Here is a 7,952-nt window from a genome sequence, read left to right as displayed (position 1 = left end):
GTCAGAGTCCAGGCCTTTTTTCTTCTCCGGACGGGGCCAGTGGAAACATCTGTGGCATTCTAATGCACTCGGGCCTGCCTGTCGATATCCCACCTTGGTGAAAGGAAGGAATGCATATGAGATGCCTTTTAGGGAACAGAGCCAAACCCGAAAGGTGCTACATCCCAGTAGAGCTGGGTCTTTCTTCAAAGATTTTGAAAAATTTACTTACTCAAGCTGTTTGGCTCAAGTTTCTAGGTATTTGATAAGGAAGAAGGGCAGTCATATACCATTCCTCAAAATGAAACAGCTGCATAGCCTGATGTATTTTTCTAGTGTTTGAAGTTACGTCTAGATGAAGACATGTGAAAATACGGTTTGGAAAGTTACTAGTAATTCCCTGGGGACCGTTTCACTGTCCCCGGGCCTGCTTTCTGTGGTATCAGGTTTACGATGTGACACTGTGGAGGCTTTGGTTTCTGGTATGAATTAATTTATTTCTATTTACTACATTACTTATAATTTTTAATGAAAAGCAGACATAATTTCACTGGTGTTTCACCAAAGTATTGCCATATTTATTTTTATTTATTTTTTTGTGGTCCATGATGGTGTGTTGTTTTTGTTTTTTTTTTTAATTTTTTTTTTACTTCACTGATATTATTATCTATAGACAAAAAATGGTACCTTGGCTTATCCTACATTTTAAACAATTCAATAAACATTTATCGAGTACATCATGGACTATGAGAAGTGTTACTGTTACCAAGATGAAAAGATATAATTCCCGCTCTGGAGGAATTCACAGCCTAGTAAAGGAGACAGAAGACAAACAATTATTTTCGAGACTATAAAACCCAATGATTTAGGGACAGGCACCCAGGAAGAAGACTGTCTAGTTCTGAATCTTTTCTCTGCCGTTTATTAGGGATGTGCTCTTGGGAGAGTTTCCAATTTCCCTTTATCTCAGAGAAGTTAATTAACATATAAATGGAGATAAAAAATGGTCTCTTCTTATACAGTTATTGTGATAATTAAATCAGTTAATACGTGTATAAAGTGCTTAGAACAGTGCCTGGCATAACATAGGAGCTCAATAAATATTAATGGCTACTCAGAATTATGTGAGCAATAAAACACATGTTTGTATTTGCATCAGACTAACCAGGGGAGGGGAGAGGGAGCTTAGTAAATACAGCTTCGTGGGTCTCCACCTCAGAGCTTCTGATTTAGCAGATCTGGACAGAGCTTGGGGTTCTGTGATTTTACCAAGCATCCTGGGTAATTCTGATGCAGGTGTTCATGGCCTATACTCGGAAGAGCACTGTCTTGCTGGGAGCAGAAGCAACATTAAGGAGGTGGGATAAGCCTTTGTTTGGAGGTGGAGTTAGGAGAGGCTTCTCAGTAGAGGTTGCGGTATGTGCTATGGGTTTTGAAGGATGCATAGAAGCTCAACAGGCAGAACAACAGCATGTGTATCGACACATAGTTATGGATCCTTGTGATATGATGGGGGCGTTAACTTTTCCAGGTCATTGGAGGTGGTTAAAAGGTTGTGTGGTTGGGTGAAGGGTGTGGGTGATGAAGTTAGAGAACAGAATTTCTGGAGAGTGCCTGGCCATAATGAAAGAACTTCAGTTCAGTTGGGTCAAATTGTTTTCTGTAGCATTTGGATGTGAATAAAGAATTGATTAGAAGTTTAATTTTGTGAATTAGCCATGGCAGTGATAAATGGAAGCAGTCATCCCTGGGCTAGTGACTCATAATATCTAATTCTGCTCTGATAACCAGTGCTGAGCAGTTTCTAGAGGAATGCAGCTTAGGCTTAGCAATGAGTTAAAATAAGGATGTGAGGTCTCTTCTCCTATGGTGATCTTCCAAATAAGGGAAGCTTTCACCCATCTGAGGTTTGTAGGGGTTTTGGATACCTTAGAAATTTTAGATTTGGGTACTTGGATGTATGGAGAGTAATTGAGTCAGACCTCAAAACTTCTTTTATTGCATAAATGGGAAGGAATCTTAGGGAACACAAATGCTCTTGGTTTCCTTTTTTGTCAATCCAAATAAAATTAGGAATATAGTAGAGGAGGCAATGATCCTACATTACAGATAAGTAAATGAATTTCAGGCAGAATAAGTGATTTTCTTCTTGCATTGTGTTAGGTCAGAAGGATGTCACAAGTGAAATTGAGCAGGAAGAAGTTTCCGTGTGACATCGGGTTCTGCATTACGGTAGAATAAAATTTTATCATAACTCTCTGGTGGGTTCCATGAATCACTTGATCCAATGGGGGAAAGAGAGGGGATTTTTTTGGGGGGAAACCTGGCTGGTAACATGTAGCTGTTGGTAAGGCAAGGGGAAGGAACTGATAACATAGCTGGGAGTGGGCTACCTGGCATAGACACTGGGGAGTCAGCTTTCTTTCTTCTTTCTTTTTAAAATTGTCATTCTTCCAAAGTCCCACTGATAATGTTTATTTATTGCACTATTAGTAGAAACTATATTTCTGCTAATTAGAAACGGCTCAAAAAAAGAGTTACGTAGCCACACCAAATCCTCATCAGATGTCGCTGTGATGGAAAGACGGTCCCCTCTGTGGATTGCCCCCTTGTTACCATCTCAGCTTGTAGCAGGAATTGATGTCTACCTGATAGGAAAATGGATACTGGGCATGGGAGAAGAAAACCTGTTCTTTTGTGCTTATGACAAGTGGATGGCAACTTGCCTAAAAGCCCTTTGGGGGACACATTGGAATATGTCTCAGCAACAATTCCGCGCCCCCCCCCCCCCCCCCCCCCAGATATAGTAACAAGAAGGTCATATCAACAAATGTAAAAAGGTTTTCGGGCATCTGGATATATCTGAGGGAGCCTGTGTTTAGATTAATGGACGGCAGACTGAATAGTCGGTCATGATGGGTGGCCAAAATCCTTTGAAACACAGTAGCCCTATTGTATACCTAAGGGCTCCTAAATTCAAAGCAATCCTTGCCTTGGATGCTTCTGTAAATATACATTAGCCTTTAAGCAAACAAGAAATCTCACCAGCTTTAATTTTTTTCCTTAAGGGGACAAAGTGAGAGAGAAAAGAGATGAAAAAAACAGAAGCTCCCAGAGAAACTTCCTCTGCAATTCTAACTTCTTTTCCTTTTGATATTGTTTTTTAAAGTTGCAGTGGTCCTGTGCAAATGAATATATATATATATATATATATATATATATATATATATATATATTTTTTTTTTTTTTTTTTTTTTTTTTTTTTTTTTAAATTTTTTTCTTTCTCCCCCTGAAAACAGAGGCCTGCTGTCCGATGCTGGCTTCTCTTTCCTGTTTGATTGGCAGGGCTTTCTGTCTCACTCCCATTAGAGAAGAAATACTGTTCAGATTTCGACACAAGATATTACCAGTGGAATAAACAGTGCCATTTTCATGATAAAGTGGATGTTTAAGATTAAGGGTTTATTTCAGCCCACTGGTGAGCGACATTCTGGTTGAATTAGAAGGCGGGCCGGCAGGAAACAATGTTTATAAACTCAATTTTGCTCTTTTTCAAGCTTTTCCTGTTGAGGGTACAGAAGCGCAGTGTCTGCAGAGATAATTGCTGTTTATCAGCGGAACTCAACACAGAGTAGGAAACTCTTCACGAAGTTGAGGTGTAAGACCCGGTAGGGTTGTTTAAGGCAAAGCGCCACGCTGCGACCAGCAGGGGGAGCTCTAAGACAGGCTGCACAGTGTGTCCGTCCGGAGACTGTGGGGACAGTTCCCTGCTCCCACCCCCGTCTTTCCTTTTCTTTCTTAAATGTAGGGAAGGAAAAAGAAAAGACTCATCAGCCAGGAAACAAAGGGCGCCGGAGAACCAAATGGATGCAGCTGAAGAGCTTTTAAAAAAAAAAAGAAAAACATTCAGGAGACTCAAGAGAGGAATCTTGTCACACAGTCCCATTCTAGAAGTTAGTCATTTTGCAGCTGGCCTGGCCTAGGGTCCCCTCTTCTCCAGCCACCTCCCCACCGCCCCACACCATCCTAATCTTGGTCTTTGTGATTTGGTCAGATCTGACAGCACCATAGGCTTCCTTTTGGAAGACCCCTGACCCCCCCACCCTGATGCCATCAGGCTCTCCAGGAACAATACCCTCTCAGTGCCTTCCAGGGTAGGGCCACCGTAAGACTGCCCCCTCCTCTGTGCAGTGGGGGTGTCCTCCTCACCTCCCCTCTTTTTGTGATTGAGGAAAAGATGCTGCCATCTTGGAAGGGGCTGAAGTGAGGACATCTGGTTCTCAGTGCAGCTCTACCCCCAGGGGCTTCCCTTTGCCACCCCTGGGCTCCTGATCTCCATTTCTGAAATGAGGGAATTGGGGTAAATGGGTCTCTAAGCACTAAGGTTATGTGTGTGCATAAGAAGTGAGAGGTGAAAGAGTAAACTGAAAATGTCAACTCCAAAGCAAGATTTTTAGTGCAACATTAAAAAAAAAATTTTTTTTTTAAACATGTATTTATTTTTGAGAGACAGAGACAGAGTGTGAGTGGGAGAAGGGCAGAAAGAGCGGGAGACAAAGAATCCGAAGCAGGCTCCAGGCTCCGAGCTGTCAGCACAGAGCCCAATGCAGGGTTCGAAGCCACGACCTGTGAGATCGTGACCTGAGCCGAAGTCAGATGCTCAACTGACTGTGCCACCCAGGCGTCTCTTGAGTGCAACATTTTAAGGTAATTGAGGCAAAAGTATTTTTCTCTTTTTCTTAGATCCGGATCTTAGAATCAGGTCTTATAACCTGATTATAGATCCTCAGTGTTCTTCTTGTATCTCTGTGGTGGATCGATCAGCAGATTTATTGACCTTTTACTCTGTGGTCTGAAAAGAGAGGAGCAGAGTAGGAGATAATATTTTATTTGGCAGTTTTTGTTTTGCTAATGGCTTTTTTATGAGTTAGCAGCAGTTTCTTCGTTAAGTACACCCAACAAAATTTTGCTCAGGGAAACCGACAGATGGTACGTGCCCATGCTCCTTTGTTCGCAGAGTAAAATTTAAATATGCTTTTTGGGGATGTGTTAATTTCATTGGCCCTAATGAGAACCAGGTTGCCCGCTAGGGTGACGAGGAAAATGTCAATTTGTATCACATTAATCCGTCTCAGGAGGGGCGGGATTGCACTTTGAGTGGAGTAAGTGGACAGAGGTAATGACTGAGACGTGCCCCGCTAAGGCAGAGATATTGAATGTGGCTATGAAATCAATCTTAAAATTACACATGTACTTACATTATGTTCAAACAAAGGGTGAGAAGACGTTACAGGCAGCATGTGAGGGGAGATTTAGCAGTAACTCTCAGCCAGTGACTGACAGAAACCTCTCAGCTCGCAGTAGCGGCTCCCTATACAGCAGGCGTGAGTGGATAAGGGTCAATTTTGTCAAATAAAGGAAAGCGTATTATGCTTCAGGAGAAGACCAAGACGTTATTTCAATCTGGCAAAGAGTTGTCTCTTTCCCCAAGACCGTGCAGTCTCCTTCCGGAAGGCCGGTATGGCCCGTTTTCCCTGAAATCTCTGTGCCAGCCATCAGATAAGTTCCTTGAGGTCACATGTTGAAATCTATTTCCCTTCAGTGCCTGCTGTGCACAAGGGTTTTTGCAGTCAGAATTGCTCAAAGACAGTTGTTGAACTGAAAGTTGACATTAATGTTTTCCTCCTTAATTCATCATTACAGCTACAGAAACAAACAAACCAAAAAAAAAAAAAAAGAAGGTCCTTGCATGAAGTCATAATTTGGCTCATGCTAGGTGCTGAGTCCATTTCCAGCTCTGATGACTGGATACTCACCACCAGCTTGATCTAGGCTGCTGGGAAAAGGCTGCACCGAATGGGGAGCAGTGACTATGAAGTGCTTAGATCATTAAGCATGAATGTGCTAAGCACCAAACTCAGATTTAGTGCAAGCCTTGGGCCAATCCTTAAATCTGACTTTCTGAGTTTCAAAGAATATTTATTTCTATTAATATTAATGCCACTTTCTATTTGGGTCTCTTCTGAAAAAGAGTTCTGTACCAGGTCATTGCAGGATATAGTTTCACGGTATTGCTGCATCAGGACCAGCCGTCATACGGCCAAGTGCTCGGTTGGATCAGAACCGCACAGAATCATATTTGCAATCACACGGGTAGTGTTACATTTGGGAGGACTTGCTTGTTGGGGGTGATGGTGATATTGTGATGTTGGAATCTCTGTTTTTCCAATTGTTGTTTAATCTCTCTGAACCTTTGATTCATCATCTGTAAAACTGGAGCCCTTGACGTTGCATTTTTTGAGAGTTAAGTAAGAATACATACGTACAGTTCCTAGAACATTGTAGGCATTCAACAGTAGGCTATTTTTGTTTTTTAAGATATGCTCTAAAAAGCCCTCCTCTTCCCAAGTATGTTTCCAAAGAGCTGTTACAAAAGGTACTTAATTTAATTTTTCTTCCAAGATTTTATTTAAATTCAAGTTAGTTAACATATAGTATAGCATTGGTTTCAGGAGTAGAATTTAGTGATTCATCACTTACATACAACACCCAGTGCTCATCCCAACAAATGCCCTCCTTTATGCCCATCGGTCATTCAGGCCATGTCCCCCTACCCAGCAACTGTCAATTTGTTCTCTATAGTTAAGAGTTTCTTATGGTTTGCCTCCCTCTCTGTTTTTATCTTATTTTATTTTTCCTTCCCTTCCCCTATGTGCATCTGTTTTGTTTCTTAAATTCTACATACGAGTAAAATCATATGGTATTTGTCTTTCTGTGACTCACGCATTTTGCTTACACTCTAGTTCCATCCACGTTTTTGCAAATGGCAAGATTTCATTCTTTTTGTTGACTGAGTTATATTCCATTGTGTATTTCTACCACATCTTTTTATCCACTCATCAGTTGATGGACATTTGGAATCTTTCAAAAAATGTATTTAATTTTAGATGAAAGGGGCACCTGGGTGGCTCAGTCAGTTGAGCGTCCGACTTCAGCTCAGGTCACGATCTCGCGGTCCGTGAGCTCGAGCCCCGCGTCGGGCTCTGGGCTGATGGCTCAGAGCCTGGAGCCTGCTTCCGATTCTGTGTCTCCCTCTCTCTCTGCCCCTCCCCCGTTCATGCTCTGTCTCTCTCTGTCCCAAAAATAAATAAACGTTAAAAAAAAAAAATTAATTTTAGATGAAAATTGAGGCTCTCTGGAACTACTGGGGGAGAACTACTTCTCATTATAGAAAATCGATGATGTTCCTTTTTGCCCTTAAACTTGCAGTTCTCTGCCTCTGATCCTTTTATTGCACTTGTGTCCTCAGAACTTCCCGTTTCCAAACCACGTTTCCACAGCGCCTTTCTTCAAGGTTCCTTATTCGTGCTTTTATAAGTGATAATAACTATGTGCCACTCTTCCTGAGGCTGTTTAATTATTACCAGGTAACAAATCTATCCACGAGGAAATGAAATGTGGAATGTGAATGTCAGGCCTTGGCAACACAGGGAGATCTTGTTTTGTTTTGTTTAAATCAGGGTACTAGGATCTTACCAATGTTTTTGAAATTAAATTCACGGGTGGTAGCTAATGCATGAAACGTATCATCTATGAAGTCATCGGAACTTTAAGATTAAATAACGTATCACACTAGTTACTTATCAAGCAAGCCCATAAGGAAAGAAAAATATATAGTCACCATTCATTTTTTCTCAGTATTTTGAAGTGATAGATTGCTACACGCTAAGAACCTTCGGGTGGACAGTTAAAAAGACTTGAAGCGTAGTTCTTGTGCAGGGAGCTCACAGTCCAGGGTTGGTGTTACAAATGCACCGATAACCTGGAGGCAAAGTGGGCGCGACCGAGAGGCTGTCTATCAAGGGACCAGCGCCGACCACCCTGGTTTTCAGAAAGTGCACGGTCTCTCACCTGGAGGAGAAGAGACCCGTGCACAGGCCATGCTGACTAGGTCCCGCACGGCGAAGAATTTC

The sequence above is a fragment of the Panthera onca genome, chromosome F1, assembly GCF_046562875.1.
Source record: "Panthera onca isolate mPanOnc1 chromosome F1, mPanOnc1 haplotype 2, whole genome shotgun sequence".
Taxonomy (NCBI): domain Eukaryota; kingdom Metazoa; phylum Chordata; class Mammalia; order Carnivora; family Felidae; genus Panthera; species Panthera onca.
The sequence above is the reverse complement of the archived record's forward strand: the minus strand, read 5'-3'. Positions refer to the sequence as shown.